This window comes from Anser anser (assembly GCF_964211835.1).
Source record: "Anser anser genome assembly, chromosome: 9".
NCBI lineage: Eukaryota > Metazoa > Chordata > Aves > Anseriformes > Anatidae > Anser > Anser anser.
This window is the reverse complement of record NC_139729.1, coordinates 2,635,740-2,656,397: the sequence shown is the minus strand read 5'-3', so window position 1 is coordinate 2,656,397 and position 20,658 is coordinate 2,635,740. Positions and strand designations below refer to the sequence as shown.

The window sequence follows — 20,658 nt, the reverse complement described above, 5'->3', positions numbered from 1 at the left end:
CACTGGGTGCAGGCAGCCCCAAAGTTCAGGTCTGGCATCTAGAGACCATAAGCATGGGCAAATCTGGATGATTTTCTGCTATTTTTCACAACAGAAAGAAGTGTTAACATAATACAGCCGTTGTCATGAAAGGGCATTTATCACAGGTCCCTTTTTAAAACAGGAAAGTTCTTAGTGAGTGATTGAAGGATTTCAGACCATGATATTTACAGTTAACGTAAGCTGTTGCTTTTAGTATGAAAGCCAATGTAAATTCTGCCCCTTTGCTTTTATAATCTCCTGTTCTTTTCAAAAGTAAATTATTGAATTATGGTAGACAGAACTATAGAAAAAGGTAAGAAAAACAAGCAAAAAGCAAAACAAACAAACAAACAAAAAGTAGAGGAAACCATTACAATGTGGAAAGATATTGCGGTCCTGGGTTGAAAGAGAGAAATAAATGTAGAAATGCTGTGGAAAGCAGAATCAAGAAAAAATTACCATAACAGAAAAGTGGTGAGAGGAAGGGAATTAGAAAGCAATGAAGACCAAGTGAAAAACAGTTTGTAATTCTGACAAAGATGTGGAAATGAGAACAGAAGGATTATTTTTATAACCCAATAAAATTAAGTATTCTCTCAATTATTTTGCCCTCTAAAATTATACTTTATGCTATCAGTGAAGATATTTATCATGAATATCTGCTATACGTTTCAGTATCAACACATCTCCAACACCTTGAAACTTCCAGTTGCAATGCATCCGGACTAGAATCAATATAATAGTAAAAAAGAGGTTGAACACTTCATCAATCTCCTGCTCATATTCACTCTTTAGAAAAGGCCTATTCTAGTTTGTTTCTTAACAGAACTATGTGAAGAACAGAATTTGCTGTCTCAGAAGGAAGACTAGATGAAATGAGCTAAATATCAGTACTCCATATAGCTGCGTGTACAAAGCCTTGTTTATTGCCAACTTAATGTAAGGGCTTACTGAAGCATACACACACACACTTATATATATTTGATACATATTCTACTAGGTGACATAGGTTGGCACATATACTGTAGCATATCAATTTTATTAAAAGTGTTTCTGCTATAGTAACATCGGATGTGCTGGGGACTATAAAAGATACTTCCATATTTTTGTTCACCTGCTATGGTCAATTCACTGGATACTAGAAATACTTGCAGGAAGGTATATATATGTGACACAAATAGACATGTGAACACTGACATGAAAGCTAGTGAGAATGCACAATGGAAACTAAAGACCACTCATTATTCATTACTTATTTTAATTCATATTGAAGCCACATTGGTAGCTTTTTTCCCTTGCATAGTATTAAGGTGTTAGAGAAAAATCTGTGTGTTACTGTGGGGACAAAAACAAACAAACAAAGAAACAAACAAACAAAAAAAAAACAAAAAAAACCAACCACGCAATAACCAAAGATTGTTGTTGCCATGATTTTTTACTAAGTGATGTGAAAGAGATACGTCTCCGAACTTGTATTTAACTACAGAGAGTTTACACAGCTTTTAAAGACTTCTTTCTTTTTTAATAGCACAAGTCATGCTCCTTCGACTTCAACACGCACCAATTATTTGTACTAACTCTATTTCTCCTTTGAAACACAAGCTGTGTTCAGAAAAGATTTCCTGTCTCTGAAGATGGCTTGTTAAAAACAATAGAAATGCACTGAAATTAATTATTTGACACTTCTTTTCCTGATATCTTGCAAACAGTAATAATATCCATATGTGCTCTAACACATTTCTAAAACATTTTTTCACTGAGGCATGCAGTTTTGTATGTTAACAACTCTGCATTTTAATGAAGCAAACATTATCAATAAAGAATGGGTCTACATTTTTCAAGGAGCATTTGGACATCACTGACTTTATTTCATTTGGAATTTCTGAAGACTTTCCATTGAGGTAACATTTACTTTTGAGGTGTGTAATTGGGACTCAGCATGCTCTGTGCTGTACTCTTTGATGTTCAACAGTGCTGTTTAAAGAAATGAGTTAAAACTGGGAATCCAGTATCTGCTAGGAAAATTCTTAAACCCACGGGATGACTGCCTATTTTTTCCTTCTCTTTTTGTGTGTGTTTGTAGCCTTTTTCTTTAGGATTCCTGAACTGACATAATACAAGCAAGGTCCCAATTATCTGGATAAGTAAGTCAGGTTTTCTGCTGGGATTAAAAACACCTAATAAAGCCAGGCAACCAGTCAGTTAAATTCATACTCAGTGGAACTGCAGTGTTTTTGGTCTGGGGATTTTTCTTTCTTTTTTTTTTTTAATCCTTTCTTTTTTTTTTTTTTGGGGGGGGGGGGAAGAGGCTTTTTTTTTTTTTCCTTTTTTTTGGTTTGTTTTGGAGTTAAACAAAAAAAATAGTCTGATGAGCTATTGGTACCTCAGGAATATGATACCTCATTATTTTTCTGCTTCTGGTTGTAATCATTTGTCTCTTTAAATTGACATCAGCTGAGGCCACTAAGACCCTCACATCAAAAAAAACCTTGAAACTCCTTGCACTGTCTTCAAGGCTTATTTTATACTTCCTAGTTTGCTTGTTTTTCATAAGGTACAGTATGTAATTTGGAGTCAATTTCCTATATTATGGCAACCTAATCATCTCTGTCCCTTCTATTGCCCCCCCCCAAGGCAAGCTCCTTGTGCACAATAATTTTTCCTCTGAGTAGGTCTTTCATTACCATAGGAGAAGAAAGAGATGCAGCACAGAAGCAGTAGATGACAACCTTTTTCAGGCTCCTGAGATGCTGTTTTCATTCTGGGAGCTGTTTCTTAGTTTGTCCTTCTGTATTCAGTTACCTCATCCCAGGTCTGTCTACTGTATAGCTTGGACCATTCCTCTAATAGCAGGCTCAAGGGAATCATCTTTGGGTTTTATCTCACTTACTCAGCTTCTAGTCATGACTACTGTGCATCCTAAGCTATCCCACAGGATCTACATTTTTCCTCTGCAAAACGTGCTTTTGCTCCCGCATCAAAATCAATCACAGATCTGGGGCCCCTGAGGGGTACATCTTATCCCTTTTCAGAATACTCAGAAAATGATGGGAGGAGACTGCAGAAAAAGATCACCTTATCCATCTGTTTTACACAGATGTTCTCACAAGGGATGGAGGCCCAATACCACAGAAACACACTGGTGAACTTGGCAAGAAGTCTCCCTAGGAGATTCTTCAGGAAGCAACATTTAGATAGAGCTGCTTCCCAGAGTAAAGCTACAGTGACAAATTAAACAGGAGATGGCCATCTCTGAGGTGAGGTTTTCACGCTTACCCTCAACCACAAAAGAAAACATAGCTCATCTCATCTGAAATTTTCTGTGGCAACTCACCTGATCTGATTGAGATGGTCCCTCCTTTACCATAAAGTGTCATTTCAGATCAAGAAGCAAACAGACCTTACACACTTCTCCCTTGAAAGGGTGATATCCTTAAACCAGCACATGCTGGTCTTAACATTTAGGTCTGGCAGATCATTTACTGAAGAAACAATATTGAAATCGTGAAATAAGTAGTTAGGCAGAGGGGAAAAAAATTTACATGGAATAAACGGATCCAAATTCTGTCTCATGCACTTTATTCCAGGAGGCTGTACAGTGCCCAGTGCCCCACGGTGTCCCTGTAGGAGTGTGGTTGTCAGTAAGACTGACGTTTCTTGCAACTAGAGGAAGGGCTACTTCTGCAGCATTCAACAAGGACACAATGTCTCCCACATAGTGTCTGCAGTCTGTTAGTCAATGACGTCCCAGCTCAAAACCTTATGAGAGATCCACTGCTGTGAATAAATTCACATCAGTGTGCTCTGCTTGGCCTCTTCTGCACATCAATATGGTGTCTCTGAACATGTTTTTTCACTGTTGTTATTTCCAGGCAGTGAACCACACTCACGGATTTCAATAAGGCGGGCAATTAGTGGCATGCTTCATTCTCCTCTTGGTCAGCACAAGGATTCAGGAAGGGTTTTCTTCCTGTCATTTGCTTTCTACAAGCAAGACCATGCAAGAGTCTTCCCATCACTTTCAGGGAACTGTTACAGAAAAAATGGTGCCTGGCAGTTGGATCTAATCTCTATACCTTATCATTTATTTTGTATTTTGGAAGCATTTCTGAATCAATTTATAAAGTATTTGATGCAGCATGCTCTATAACACAATGTTATATTGGTTCTGTTATTCAAGTTATAACATTTGTTATAAGGTAATACATTATATAAGAATAAATAATCTACTGGAGTCTACTGATGGCAGAGTGCAGGGAAGGCCCCTCACCACATAAAATGTGGCAACTGTTATGGTTAAGTCTGCAAGGAGTTTCTGTTTCAAGAAAAGTTTTCTAAATGGTGATAACTTTCTAAAATGTTCCCCATTTTTGGTTGTAGATTTGGCTGTCCAGCTGGTGATTTTTTCTGAAAGTTTGAACAAACACAGCTTAGCTGCTAATAGCTGAAATATAAGTAAAAAATATTACTCTATTTAAAAAATGCAGCCTTTGGTACAAATAGAATCACAGTTGACGTGACTCTGGTATGAACACTGTGTTTGGAAAGGAAATAGTCTTCACCAAGGGATGTGAACAGTCTCATTCCAAAGGAAATGGTTTTGATTTGTCTGAGGTTTTAAAAAAAATTCTCAGGACCTGATCTGAAGCCCATTGACGTCAAAGGAAAGATTCATAGTGACTTCAATGGGCTTGGGATCAAGTGTGAATGGAGCACGGGCAGCTGTTTGAGGCCATTGCATCATTGTGATCCACTTAGCATCTGATTCCTAGAATGAGTTTTAACTTGGCTTCTGGCTTTGGGATAGTGTGTACAATTGGCATAGCCAAAAGTAACTGCAGGTGGAAAATCACTGATGAATAGTTTTTTGTCCCTGCATTAAGAGTTCCATCTCAAAATGAAGACTTGGTGACAAATTCTGTTACACTAACAGCAGAGTGGGATTTCAGGGTCATTTCAGACTCTTACTGATGCCTTGGCCAATTCCAGATTATTAATTTTCATAGTATCTGCTCATTTATCCGCCACCTGAAATTTCATTTGGGCAAAACTTTTGAGCAGGCAAAGGCTGCTGAACTGGACTCTGTGCTATATTCTGTAGTTCTATATTTTGGTGAGGTGAGCTGAAAAGAGGAGATTCCCACAGGAGGGCCAAAGACGCATTAAATTTATTACACTTGTGACTATGACTGTATGAGATGGTAGAGTGACTATGAATGTATGAGATGGTAGATCAGATATATAGGCATTCGATTAAGAAAAAAAATTTATACACTTAGACTTGAACAACTTCCTTTACTGCCTATTAATGAGCGTAACTGATGCTTTGTTGTGAATATTCAATCCTCAGCAGATTGTGTTGATGCAAATTAATAAAATTACAGATATTCTCTGCGAGCAAAATGTGAGTAAAATAGGCTGCAGAAATATCTGTTTGGCTATATATTTTAGTATCTAAATGTTTTTCAGGTGGAGAAGTGTCAAAGCACTGGAATCTCCACCTGGGATAAAGTGTCTATGTGGGTAATGTGTCTTAAGTGCAGGAATTTCCTTAGAAAAGAGACCGTGTTAGCCTCATGAGAATGGACATACAGGCAGAGAAGAGACTGTTGCTTGAGATCCAACAAGATTTTTTCCACACTGTAATGTGGTCTGAGGTTGATAGGCAGCTGTGCTGAGGTTCATCAGCCAGTTAGCTGCTTTAGTTGACTTGTAAGGCTGGAAGCTGGGCTGGATGGACAGTAAGCCAAGAGCAAGAAACTGTGATTCTCCATGACAGAGAAAATGTTTCTTGCACGGAGTATATCTTGTCAGAGGAGGGATAACATAAGACAGAGAAAAAACCCTCACCACATCCCATTGTGATTACTATTTTTTCAAATTAACTGTCTAAACTGTTTAGCTTCCTTTAAAATCTGTATAGTGCATTGGCACCAACAATGACACTTAACCAGCTGTTGGAATGAATGTGCTAAGTTTCTCTTAAATAAAATAAACATTATCTAACTGACCAGAAAGACAAATAGAATATTTTCATTTATTACCAATCAATCCTTGATGTATTTCAAGCAGCAGTTAAAATTCTGGATTAATTACTGGTGATGTTGAAGCATAAAAGTAATAAAATTTAGTACTACTGGACAATTGCTCATTATGAATCCAATAATGATTTGTTTAATTATTTTGAATTCTAGTGCTGAAATATTTGACAGTACTGAGGATAAAAAAAAAAAAAAGTATCTGCAGAGGAATATAGATCTAAGCTATCAAAAGTCACTAAGTGTATATTTCTTATATTATTAGACTTGCCAATCTCATTGTTCAAATAAATACTTCTTGCAAAGCTTACTTTTATAACATTTTCTTAATCCTGACTGCTTATTTTATTTTCTTTTTCTACAAATGTAGAATCTCTACAAAGGACCTTGGTTCTGCACTTTTTCCAGATCAAATATACATAATTAAACGTTTTTTCTTGCATAGTACCAGTTATCAGAGTCTTATGAAACAAACACCTGCTGGTGGGGAAAGAACCCTCAACAGCAGAATTTTCAGAATTGTTTCATTCTATTCTTTTATTTTCTTTATTTTATTCACCTCTTAATAACTGACCTGCTGTCTCTTGGGACTAATAGTAACAATAACATTAAAATGTTTCGTATGATTTAAAAATTTTTGCTTTTAGACATTCCTTGCTAACAGTTTCCTCTAAGTGGATACAATCTACTGACCTGTATTGGATTGTGAGCTGAGAGTGATATCCTTATCATGTTGAATTTGTAGATATTCAAAAGGACTATAGTCACATCTTGTTATACAGATATGCAAAATTTAGGTCATAAGTTCTACTTGAACTGCATCATATACAGTTGTTCCAGACTCAATAACCAATTTAAAATTGAAAGTTAATTCATTACATTAGTAATATCATTTTGCCTATGGCATCATTTGTCAATGTTGCCATAAAAGACTAATGATTTGATAACTGAAGAGAATTTATTATAGTAGCAATTTGTACTATCATACTATAAATAAGAGTGTGTTGTCATTTCTATAATAAATCTGATTTTCAGTGGACTATTATTAAGTCATAAAAAATCACCCTGGGCTGAATTAGATCTATTGGATGTACAATAACAATAATACATTAACAAAATGTACATTTAATCCAGTGAGTAATATGGCTTTAAAAAAACCTTAAATGTGAATTAAATTAATCACAGGCATTATTTAAATAAAGATTGGAATATGTCCTTTGGATACTGTCTATATTTTAAAACAGAGGTCTATGAGTCTGATGCTGATCTTATTTGCACTGAGTAAATCATATGTAACTTCACTGGTGTCAAGAGACCTACTCTAGGGAAAAATGATCCCTGATGAAAAATATCAAGAACAAAATCAGCCGCTGGATATAGAATTATTCAAAATCAGCTGTGTAGGACGGGCTTAGGTAAGATGTAAGAAGCTGTCAAGCACTGTACACGCTGTCAGACTTCAAAAGACCTGTCAGAGAATAAAAAGGAAAACTATACCTAGGGAATGACACTTGGCAATTTCTGTTTAACCTTGGCCAGGTTGTATCCATACTCTGAATAGTTATCAGTGACGATAAGGATGTCAGCGTCTCCTCTCCCCGGACATGCAGGAATTGGCCAGGAGTGCATCCTCCTGGTGCCCCCTAGGTGTGAGCCCCAGCAAAATGGATAAGGTGGTGTGGGAAGGAGACGGGCCCACAGAGATGCTGAGCAACATCAATGCGGGTGGTGCACAGCATGTGCAATTTACTTACATGCTGTGGTGCACTGGAGGCATTGTGTCTCTCTAAGGTATAATCCCCTCCAGAGTTCCCCTCAGAGTGGTACAAATCCACATCACCCTTTAATTAAAACTGTGCCTAGGAGGTACAACTGAGCCTTTAGTATTGCCACAGGCTTTACATATACCTTAACTTGCAAATTGCAGATACAAGTAGTTAATTTAAGTATAAAATGCCTCTTTTTTAAAATAAAGACCTTGATTTACACACGGAAGAGAAAGCAATTATGTTTAACAGATGTCACAGCTCATAAAGAATATTTGATAATAACTAATCATTGGGATAGAAAAAAATTAAAAAGGAAATTCAAGTCAGTTTGGAGCTGAGGTCAAAACCTTAACCTCTGCAAGGAAATTTTACTTCTACTCCTACTCTATTCTATTCTATTCTATTCTGTTCTGTTCTGTTCTGTTCTGTTCTAGTTTTTATACTATATGTATCAATGTAGTATAAAAATTATACTTTCCAGCATACTAAATTAAAAAATATAATTACATTACATCAACAGTTTAATCAACTATAGTCCTTTAAGTCAATCACAGCTGTGACTGCTGAGTACCTTGCAGGACTGTGAAGCATCCTTCACAATTCTTTAGCCACTGGATTTATTTTTTAATCCAGACTTCATATCAGTTTATTATCATCATATCACTGAATGAATGAACCCTAAGTGAATCTAATCCTGACATACCTCTACCCCTCCCTCCACCGTCACCATGCCAGTGCATTGGGTGTCTGTGTTTATAAATAGCATTTACCCTCCTAACCACTTTTCTTAGCTACTCCTCTGCAGAACGCAGAACAGCAGAAGCAGGACGCTCACAACAAGACTGCTGCTTGAATATCCTGCTCATAATCATAGACAGACACCAGGGTGTAAGTGACATTTTTATGCTATGCCAGTGCATATCATGTGTGCCTACACCGATGATCCAAACAGTATGGTATTTCCACTAGTCTGTAGAGTGTCTGCTTAGTTGTTATTCATTTTGTTTGCCCAGCTTTTTTTTATTCTACATTTTCTTCTCTTTCATCTAATAGTTACTAGCAAGTTTCAGTTTAAATAGGATTGAGGCCTGAAATACAAAATGTTCTTACTCTGCTACTCGATGTTTTTCATCTTTTAAAACACATATATCCAAAGATGAAAATGTCTTTTTTGGAGTCCACATCAAAAGAATGTTAGAAGTCATCAAAGAAAGTGGAGAGCAGAGCATGTGCTATTCTAAAGATGGCTTCAATCCTCTAAAAATTAGGGGTCTGGTCCTGCTGTCACTGATATCAGTGGGAAAATTTCCACTGACTCCAGCAGGTGAACAATCAGACCCTGTAATATTAAAACACTGATATTGCTAAGAGAAATGTGAAGGACATTTTTTAAATATACATTAAAATACAAATGCACACAACAGAAGCCTAAAATACTTGTGATGATGTTTTCTTAGTTTTCTGAGAGGAGAAAGTGAATTAATCAGACTTTGCACACAGCATACCGTGAGCTCTTCACCCTTTCTGAGCATCAGGATGCATTTTGTTTCTTTGCTTTTATCACAGAAAAGTTTCAGCTATAATGTTACAACTACAGATGCTGAAGATATGTGACATTTCTAAACTTCATTCATTTATGGACTTTTAATAAATGGTAGCTGTTGTTTATAGCTTATTATAAACTGTCGTATAGCTTATAATATACAGCAAAGCCAGTGAGGCATGGTTTCTTACAAAGAGGTCTCCTGCATCCTCTAGCAGATCCTTACCCTAACACCTTCCTCTCTCTCTCTCAGACCTCCTTTCTCCAATCCCTCTCTTGATCTAGCTGGGCAAGCACTATGTACTGCGGGCGGGCTGAGCAGTGTCCAGCATCCCCAGGCTGGTAGTCTGGAGAGCTTAACCAGGGTTCTGTCACAGCCTTTTCATTCTGTGGATGGGCCAGCCTTTCTCTCTTCAGATCAAGTGATAATGCTCAGTTAGAAACTTCATGTAACTTTGTATCCTTGAGATATCTAATTCTCAGACCACTGAATTACAAAGTTTAGAACACACAACTTCTTAATTTTTTTTTCCATGGCAACAACAGAGCGTGGCTCCAGTCTACCCTCCACATTTGCTCTTCCATTGCAAAAAGTAATTTTGCTTTAAACAAGTTACTTGGAACAAATTGCTAAAGATGGGCATTGGATGGTGAAGCCTGGTTTTCCTCCCTGTAACAGCCTACACAAAAGGCCAGTTATGATACCAGTCCAGACACTCAGCAGGGTACAGGAATAACTCTCACTCTGCATCTCAGAGGACAAGGGAGTGTCAGAACCAGGAATCACGCTCTTTCTGTGAATACACATGATCTATGAACACAGGTTGTCCCACCTTAATGGATAGGAAGTTCAAAGTGAACTTGTATCTAGTGGGATTGCAAGTCAGTGCATAGCTGTCCATCAGCTGTAGTTGAGTCAGTAGTTAATAACTGAGAAACCACAACAGGGCAAACAAACCAAAAATGAGCATAAGAACAAGGAACAGGAAAATGAGTTTTTGAAAGGCAGGATTTGCTGAATTCCACTGGCTACTGATTTGACACATTTTATATCTTAAGCCCCAGATGACTGGGTAAGGTTGAAAACAATGAGGATAGCACATTCATGCAAAATTGAGTAGAAAAAAATGAAATCAAATGATTTGAGTGCTTCTTCTGACTAGGGAGACTCCATATATTTATAAGGGGAATGACTGAATCTTCCATCCAAAAAAGAAATGATCTCTCATGGCATGCCTGACAATTTAGAGTCTTCTCAGGTTTTTGAATTATGCTACTGTCTGTAGCTGAAAATTGTTTGATAAGCATCACTAAGTGGTCTGGCTTTAAACCAAGCCTGTCATCTAGTGGAGTGCTATGCTATTCCAACTTTAACTAGATAACTGGCACACATAAAATAAGGAAACACAAATGTGACACAGCTGCAGCTAGTCTGGCGGAGCTAAAATGCTTAACAGTGTTTTATGCCTGTAATATAAGACTGCTTACTAATGGGAGAATCCTAAGTGCAAAAGAGTGACAATCATATTGCCTTTGATATAACTGGTTATAAAAATGTTGGAGATATAGTATTTATGGTGCCTGCAGGTTGCAATAAAATGCTTCTTGTGTTATGACTTTAGCAGACATTCAAAATGCTGTATAACTAAGGGCAAACTTCACAAATAACTGCCCAAAACATGTGTAGCAGGCTAGGTTTGTAGCAGAGAATAGGTTAATGATCAACAGTTTACAGAAGGGCTTGTGACATAACTTAGACATTAAAGTGGCGTGTTGTGCAATCCATGTGCCCTTTCTGAATAAAGTATCTGAGTGGGCCAGGAAAACACAGTATATGTATTAAATTTGCTAAATAAGAGTCAGTGCAGTAAAATAAATAAATAGTGTATGATCCAAGTGCTTTTGTCAATAATGCATTGATTATAATGCCACCTACTGTACTAAAAATCTAATAAATACAGAATGTCAGCTGGATAACTAGAGCATAAGAATATGTTAAGTTCTGGCACTTGAGGCAAATATAAACAACCTTATTTGTGCTCTAGGAGTAAAAGATTTTCCCCTCAGGAAAAATATATACACGATCACTTACGCTACATTTTAAAAGCAGGTGCTCAGAAAAGAAATTGAGGGATCTGCTCCATTAATTATGGTCAGAGGGACTAATATGGGGAAAAAATCAATTGAGAGAAAAAAAGACAGATGGATAGAAATGTAAACTAGAAATTACTTATTCAGCTGAGATATATATACACCGGAACCTGTTATGCACTAGGACATACTTTGTACTTGGTGTCTCAGGAAGTATGTCTGCAGAAGTGTAACTTGTAGTTGTGATTACAACACTGCCCAGAAAGTGCTAAAATAGCTACCTGATATGGCATGTCACTGGGATGTTAACAGGCTGTGTTTGGACCCCTTTCTTTGTATCAAACTTAAGAATATTGTGCACAGTTGAGTAAATGCCTATGCACAGGTGTGATCTCCAGGGACAGTATCGACCTATTGTCCATGAAATGGTTGTAGAGGTTTTCTGAAACTAATGGTCCAACCTGGATGCTGATGTAACCTCTACAGCTCACACCAGACTGCACAGAAAAACTCAAGATCAGAAGGACTTTTCCCTGTCTGTACAAACCAAAACTGCATCATTTATTCAAAACACTAATAGCTGGCACAGAACTGTGAGCTGGCAAGGATAAAACAAGGCAAAAATAGCAAGGGTGGCTGCTGGCAACAACAGCAGGTTCCAGCCTATGGTTCAGCTAGCTGACTTGTTCCTGAAAAGATCATAACTTCACACAGAAATTCTCCCTGATATTTTTTGTAGCTGTTTCGCAGTGTCACCAGATATATTCAGAACTAGCATAACTTTTTTTTTTTTTTATTGGGCCTCCACGATAACCTTTGCAAAAACTCATATTTCCAAACTACGTCAAGATCTTAGGGCTACAATTGATAATCATTTGTGACTAGTCTGATTTAGGAAAGGACATCACACAATTAGGCTGTTGATCAGCTTGCAGTTTGTGACTGCTAAGCCTCTACCAAGACAGCATTCTCATTTTTATGACCCAATCTCCCAAAGAAGTCCAAGAAGCTGCGGGTCCAATTATTGACAAGAGCCTGATCCAGAAACATAAGCATTTAAGAAAGTGCAAAATTTTAAGCATTTGAGTAGTTCTATTGACTTCAGCCTACTCTTGTGTTGTGTTGGATCAGTCTCAGACTAGAACGAGGTATCTGTAAGAATGCAACTGCCAAATACTCTGCATATGCCCCTCCGTTTTGTTCGTTTGCACCCAAGTGTAATGAGTGGTGCATCTGTTTGGAAACTGGAGTGCTAATGTAAAACAGTGGTGTTTTGCCTTAACTAGAAATAAGTAGCAAATGTATGTTGGGTGTTTCTAAAGGCAAAGCATTCTTTCTCTATGGTTTTATGTTTACCCAATAATGATGCATTCCCTACATCTAGAATGAAAAAAAATGTAAAAAGCATGATGATTGTGCCTATTTGAACACACAGACATGAATGTATTTTAATGTTTAAGCTAAGAATAAGTTGTAAAACACAGACCAAAACCTGATTACTTGCAAGGATGGGTCACAGTATGTGGCTAAAGTTTAGGCAAGCACATAATTGTGTAATGAAATCACCTAAATGTATTGGGAAATGCATTTTCCTTTCACCCTTGGCAAAACTGATCTGCATGGGAAGAACTGGAATTTTATACTGAGGTTTTTACTCCTGTTTCCCCAGCCCTCTTCCATACCCTCCTGCCCTTTCTGCTGGGTCTACAGCTTTTACATGTCTCTCCATGACTCTCTTCCTTTTGTCTGCCTCCTCAATAGCTTGAGTCCTAAAGAAATGTTCAGCTTTGAAGACTGGCCTAAAAAAATGGTAATTTTCCAGACAAAGGCCAGGTGTTACTTCCAATTCATACAGTATGCATCTCTATTATCCTGCAGGTCAGCTCCCGCTGTGCCTGCTCCATGGGTGTTCTGACTGTGTAAGGCCTGTGAGATTTGCCCTATACGAGTGAACTGCAGATGGCACTTTCATATCTCCTGTTTTAGCAGCAGTCAATTTTCTAAACTTTCCTAATATCAAGCTACAAGGTGATTTCTGTGTCACTGCCTCACATCTTTCTCACGCCAACCAGAGGAGGAAACATAGTGTCCACCATGAGAAAATGGGGTCCAGAATGAAAGCTCCAGACCCATCAGCAGAGTGACCATCAGCACAGCTCTGACCTGCCCAGGCGCTGTGCCGAGGCCAGCTCCTCAGACTATCATAGCTCCCAGGGCTACAGGCTCTGCCACTACAGGGGGCAGGGATTTTGTCTCACTGTGCCTTTCCCTATTGCCTTTAGAGAGACGAAATATCAGTTCCCCACAAAAGAACTTCAGTAGGAGAAGAGGTAGGCCAGGCTTTGCAGAGTAAACTTCCCCAGGCACACCACACCACTTGCCTACGAGGGCTGTGCTGCTCCTGGATCACAGCACGAACAAAGAGCCTTGCATCAATTCGCACAGGCATCCAGCCACTTGCCAGGATTTCCTAACTACTTGTGGAGGCACGGTCATCTGTGTGGATACATCTTCCAAGCAAGGTTGGCCATTTCAAGCAAACAATGAGTTTTGGATCATTGTTTGCTCTCAGGAAAGATTATTTTTCTCTATTTCCACAATCAGGCTAAGATAAAAAGGAAAAACAACCCACCCTTTGTAAATATGCTGCATCCAAACGAAACTAACACATTTGGTTTCTGCCAGAAAATAAAGTCAAATTTCAGTTTCTAAATAAACTGCTTCTGAAATCGTCACTCTGGAATTGCTCCCTCTCCTGCACCATAATTGTGTGTCTTGGATGGAGAGAGGAATCATGTTAGAAAGGAACACTACTTGCAGCCATTTATCTGTAGTTAAAATCCATTTTTTTTTAAAGGTTTTGAATGCTGCTGAAATTCCCAAAAGTTAGAAGCTGAGATGCAATCCAGAACCGTCCTTTTGAATTCTTGTTGAACCTAATTCAGCCATTCACTTTTATGTCTATGATGATAATTAGGAATTGATCCCCCTTGTGCTGATGATAATGATAGAAAGCCTTAAGTCAGCTCAGCGATGGGTAGATCAGGCCCAGGCTACTTTACAGCAATATGTTATTTAAATTAAATGTCTTATTACACACCAGATGAACCTACAACACTATGTGATTGTGTCCAATGGAATGCTTGAATCATAACTTTTACCTGACATATCTAGCATAGGCTTAAAATTGTACATTAGCCATTCCTTAATTTTTAATTTGTTTTTATATATTTTCATTATGTGGTTTAACCATGTAAGTACAGTGAAATGTATCATGCTATTTAAAGGCTGAATAAGAAAAGAAAAATAAAAGAAAATGGAGAAAACAAGTTGTAAAACAAGATTGAAACATCAGAAACAAATAACTCATTCCATTAGAAAGAAAAAGCAAGAACCCAAATTATGCAGAAAGCCACTCAACACCAGCCGTGTTATGGAGAGGATCAAGGCAAGGCAAGAAAGGTGATGAAGTAAAATGAGTAATGAGGACTCTGTGGTTACACAAACTCAGTAGACATGGTGGGTTTCACATTTGTGAGAGCAACAGTGACTGGGTTCAGAAAATAAACAGAAGCTAAAGGTTGTAATTAAACTTAAAACCCAACAAAGCCATGCTTCATATGTGAGACAGACAATTGCTTTGCACTGCTCTGAATGCAGCTACTCACAGTTTTTGCTGAAGGGATTGAAGTGAGATGAGCAGCTGAGCCCAGAAGAAAAATCCACAAGTTCATAGTTCGATGCAACACTTGCATTGTCGGATCTTTAAGCCTGCATTTGGATTGCATTGCAGTCGAGGAAGCTAGCATGTGCCTTCACATGAAAGTGCTGAGCAGAACAGGAATGGACTTAATGGTCTTGAATGCTCTCCTGTGTTTCAAGTTTATAGCACTGAAAATGAGGATGATATCAGGCCTTTAGTTACACGGTTTTGAACATCTAAACACTATTTCACAACTTTTTTTTTTTTTACTTTTTTTTTCCTGTCCAAAATGAGTTTTTATAGTTTAGCCATTCATCTCATGAAGTGGGAATTTAACATGTCAATGCTGACAGACTGTTAACTATAGCAGCAATGATGAAGCTTCTATAACATTGACCTTTCAAAAAATAAAACTGCAATAATGATGTTGTTTCCATTAGACCTTTCAGATCACTTACAAATTATCTGGATCTCCTACTGTTTATTTGTTTTTACTTTAGATTGTTGCCCCAAGCATTTAAATAATTATAATAAAATAATAATAGAATTAAGATTAGATAAATTAAGTGGAAATGAAACTGAATACATTTTCCATGACAGCTGGCAAGTCCCATTCTATGACTGCTCAGAAACAAAACTGGAATTTTTATGACAGTAGACAATAAGGCGATCGTGTACAGGATGTAACCCAATGCTCAAGAGGCACAGTGTGCAAGTGACACATCAACAAAAACAGACTTGTTTCATTTATGTACTGTTAATTACCATAACTTACATAATCATGGACATCTGTTCTCCCTTTCTCATACATGTATGTATATGCAGATAATTACCACTATCTATTGGTCAGAAGAGCAAAAAGCACAGTATAGTGATAGATGGGGTATAACATACAGGTGTATATATGTATGTATACATATTTTATATGTATATATACACATATATATGCACATCTGTCTGATTTATCCTTGAAACACTTTGCATGTCATTTTTTATTTCTTATGCTTCAAATCCAAACAATAAGTAGGTGTGCTTACATGGGTGGAGGAGCATTTTACAGAAGAGTAAGTCATTTGTAATTAATCAAAAAAATAAATCTAGCAATGCAATATCTATTGTCATGATTCTTCTGAATCACTGTTTTAAAGAGTTATTTTCAGCCATAGTGAAGAGGATTATAGTCTTTAGTCAGTTGCACCGTTCCAAGAGAAACAGCCTTTTTTTATTGTTATTCAATTCAAAGAGAAAAGTAACTGATACACAAATTACTATTCTTAGCATAGTCTTTTTTTTTTTTTTTTTCTGTTGAGACTTGAGCACCTAAGGCTGATTTTTATCCCTGTGAAACGTTTTCTGATATTCTCAGTTTCTATATTTTTGGAACTTTAAGAAAATGTCAAGAAAATTAGATTACATTTAATGAAATTCATTTGCTTGAAATGTCTGTCATTTCAGTGTTTATTTTTGTGTCTAAAGACTTACAGTCATATACCTTCTGTATACAGATTAAGGATTTTTTAAAAGCATAGCTCTATTTAAGTAATATTTTTTCAAAAATAAATGGAAATACCCACATAATTAAGGTTAATAAAGATTCTTTTCTTAGAGCACAAGAGCTCTCCATCCCTACTGCAAGGCCAGTGTAAACTCCAAATCCATCTTTACACCTGAACAAGATACAGACCATAAGAATTCTGCATGTTTTCAGTCTTTTGTTCTGTGACTGATATCACCTAGTACCAGACATTACAAAGGAAAAAACAAACACATAAAACAACAACAACAAAAAACCTACACTGTGCAGCTGTATCATAACCTACTGAACTTTTCTTCCCTATTAGCCAGTTAAGCAGAAGATTAGCTTGTATCCCGAGACCTGGCAATTCTTTTTTTCTTTTTCTAATGTGTATCTGCTTTCAATCTCTAGTGTAATAATTCAGTAATTTACTCATTTGAAAGCTGTGAAACTATTTACATACTGTATTTTTGTCGCAATTCTTTGGAGAGAAGAAAGCTCAAAGGACCACCACTCAGCAAGTTGAATCACCAGTCCACAGTCTCACTGTGCTCATAGAATTAAGGGACAAATTCTCTGCTGTTATACACTTGGTCCATGAGGAGGCTGATGATAAAAGGGAAGTAGGGAATGATTGGAAAATAATGACATACTTTACCAGTTTATGTCTCCTGAGGAAGAGGTCCTTTGTTTTAAAACAGTAAATTGTTGCTCTGCCTTGACATCTAGCATCAAGAGTCTGGTATACAGATAGGAGGCATTATTTGAGATGTTCCTGAGGTCTCTAAGAGCCAAAGAAGATGCACAGACATAGACACATAGATATAGGCAAAGCTGTAGAAGAAATATATATAGATATACTTGCACATTTTATTTTCCATACTGTTTCTGCTGACTCAAGCAAAGGAGACTGAACTTGGTTCATTAATCCCTGCCCAAAGCTTTGGGGAAGTGGAGGGCTTTGATTTTATTTCTAAGTTGTCTTTCGCACTGTGGAACAAAACAAAACAAAACAAAAACAAACAAACAAACAAAAAGCCCTGAAATTAATTTACTGAGTCATGAAGACTCCCTCTTTCAACAACCCCCAACTGAAAGCGTGCTAAGCTAAGAGCTGGTACAGCAACGAAGAAAAATATAACTGGATATAAGCTAGTCTCTTTGACCTGGTTGAAACTAATGCTCTGATATATCCTGTATGCTGCAGACTTTACACCCACTGAAATCCAGATTAATTCCAGGGAAATCAATGTCACTTTAGGGTGACTGAAACAGGTATTTTTTTTCTAATATAACTCATGCCAAGTAATATTGGTACTAAGTATGGTACAAGACCATGTCTTTTAAATGCAGTGTCTCCTAAGAACATTTTTCTGAATAACAATGTTTTATCTTTTCCTTCAAATTTGCTATATTAGAAATATTTTTTCCTAGCACCTGCTTAATCTTTTGTTCCATAGATAATTTCTCATTACCCAGGTGTCCTCTTATGGACCCACAGAAAGATTGGGCCTAGTTTAAGTGTGAAATAATCCTGTTGCTTCTGTCTGAGAATGAATGAGCCCAGGATTAGATCAGATAAAACACACTTGAGATAAAGTGAACAAGGTGGATTATATGAGAAAAGAGGATTTAGTGAAGAACATATCCACAACTTTTTGTTAACATAGAGAATGGTAGCTTTTGTAAGCAACATTTATGGAAACTCAACTGGAGGTTTAAAAGCTATGTCTTTTGTTGTACATTTCTCTGCATACATTTGCTTTGTAGTTGGTAGCTTTAACTTTGGAAGCCACGCTGGGCCTTGACTCATGCTCATTTTGTTTAATGAAAAGCTAAGGATGTACTTTTACTCATAGATTCTTGTTTTGTTTTCTTTGAAGTTTATTAAGCTATCCTGTAAGATGAGAGGTTCATTAGGTTGTTATTATCATGGCTACAAATTAAGCATCTATTCCCTGGGGAGTTATAAGCTTCAAGTGGATGTCAGAGACATACTTATTACAATATTTACTTAATTACCAAGTTACTGCTTCTTGTCATATAAAATACAAACATGGACTCTGCTGTCCATATTAGACACATACTCTTCACCTGCTGAATGTTTAAGATACACTCATTCCATTTAGCACTCTTTTAAAATATGCAACAAAATTTTTAAGTGATCATTTAAAAAGGTAAACCAAGAACAATTAAGCACAAAATTGAATTTAATATATTATCAATAGTATTCAAATATCATATGACATTACCATTGACTTTGGCTTTACATGTCAGGATGTTGGTAGCTTCCAATAGCAACAAAAGCACACAAAAATTAGGTAATCATAATTAGCACCTCAAAAGTCAACAGGTAAGGGCGTGTTGTCAAGTAGCTGGTTGGAGTTCATTGAAGTTAAGAGCTCTCCCAAAAGCAGTTCAGATGTAATGCTAATGATCTGTAATAAAATCAGGCTTTTCAAGGCACATATCTTTTATGAAAACTCAAGGAATTTCACATAAGAGGCAAATGTGTCATCACAAATGTCTGGAAGTCACTCTTCATCACCATTTTGTTGTGTTTTTTTTTCCCTCCTCTTTAGTGCTTTAATTATCTAATGCTGTAAATTATAGAATTACCAGATCTTCCCTTGTCAAGTTTTCTGAAGATGTCAAGCCATGTAAAACTGAAAATGTTATTTCCTCTTCTCAGATATGACTTGTGAGAACAGATATGGCTGTTGGGAGGATGTCAACACAACAGAACAATGTCTGCATTTTTGAGAAATTTGTGTCCATTTTTAATTCAGAAGTTGCATTCGGACTTCACAGGTTATCGACTGTGAAAATCACCATTTGCATGCTATCTATCATATGACTAATACCTCACTGAAAACCTTCATCTTTTTTGTATCTTATAGGCATAAATCTCACTACCGGTAATGTAATTTGATATGGTCCATTCTAGCAGCCCTTTTCCCTGTAAAAAAAAACTATAATTATTTACCTTTCATGAATCCTGCCCTGGAGAGGCCCACCTCTTCCCCAGCTATGGAAGGAATACAAGCTTCTAACTCCAGGTCCATTGAACCATAGCATATGATTAGCTTTCATGACTTCCATAAATTCCAGTTAATGTATAGACACTACACATAAAAAAATTTGACTTAAGAAAGTTTAAAGAAATAATACTTAAACCTCAATTTTGAGTCTTTTCTGGTTCTCCCACCTGAATGAAAGGCCTACTTGATGAGCTAATCACCCGCCAATGAACAGGACTTCTGAAATAAAAAATATTATGTTTTTTTTGAAACTGTCAACACAAAAATATTTAAGCTTAATAAAAAGCTTTTTCCCACCCTAGATGAGTCAAGAAAAGTCTCATTTGTTTTGGTATGCCCATATACACCACTTTGAAGTAAAATCTGAGCGTTTGCTCTCCAGTATAAAAGAAAGGAGAAAAATCCATCATGCCTCTCATATAGAAAATATAAAAATAAATATTTTCCTAGGAAACTATGCATACTAAGTAAAAAATCCAGTGCTAAAGTCCTCGCTGTGCATTCTTGCTAGGTTTGCATTACTTAGCAAAGGATACTGAGAACTTTTCCTAAAAAAATAAAAAGTAATATCAATATCTAAAGATATGATGATATCAATATTTCAAAGACCTCTGAATCCCATTTAGGTCAGTGCAAGCTGTCATCACAAAAACAAACAAACAAAGCAGCAACCCAGTCTTAATCTTTCTTGTGCTTTAACTTGATCTTTTTAAAATCTCATATTCTTCAAGAAGATGCACCAAATCTTCGTTTATTATTCAGTTCTACAAAACAGAGATTAAAAAACATTTGCAAAAGTTCCTTATAAAAACTCTAAAAATTATCAATAAATTAATTATTTTTCAAGACAACTAATCTGAAAGGTTTAAATTAACTGATTAGTTTCCATCTTGGCATCTTACATTAATTAAAAAAAAAAAAAAACAACAACAAAAA

General features: G+C 36.7%; 1 protein-coding gene across 6 annotated transcripts in view; it reads right to left on the bottom strand.

Moving 5' to 3' along the window:
* LOC310903822 (uncharacterized protein) overlaps positions 1 to 20,658 on the bottom strand; it is a 255,975-nt gene that overhangs the window by 12,250 nt on the left and 223,067 nt on the right. For 5 of the 6 annotated variants that reach the window (XR_014587839.1, XR_014587840.1, XR_014587841.1 and 2 more), the window contains 2 exons: positions 16,740 to 20,486; positions 15,131 to 15,353 (listed from right to left, as the gene is read on the bottom strand). The gene's annotated coding sequence lies outside the window, so the exon portion shown is untranslated. Of the gene's footprint in view, positions 1 to 6,878; positions 14,141 to 15,130; positions 15,354 to 16,739; positions 20,487 to 20,658 lie in introns of those variants that run through there. The other variant, XM_083847771.1, reaches the window with a different exon arrangement.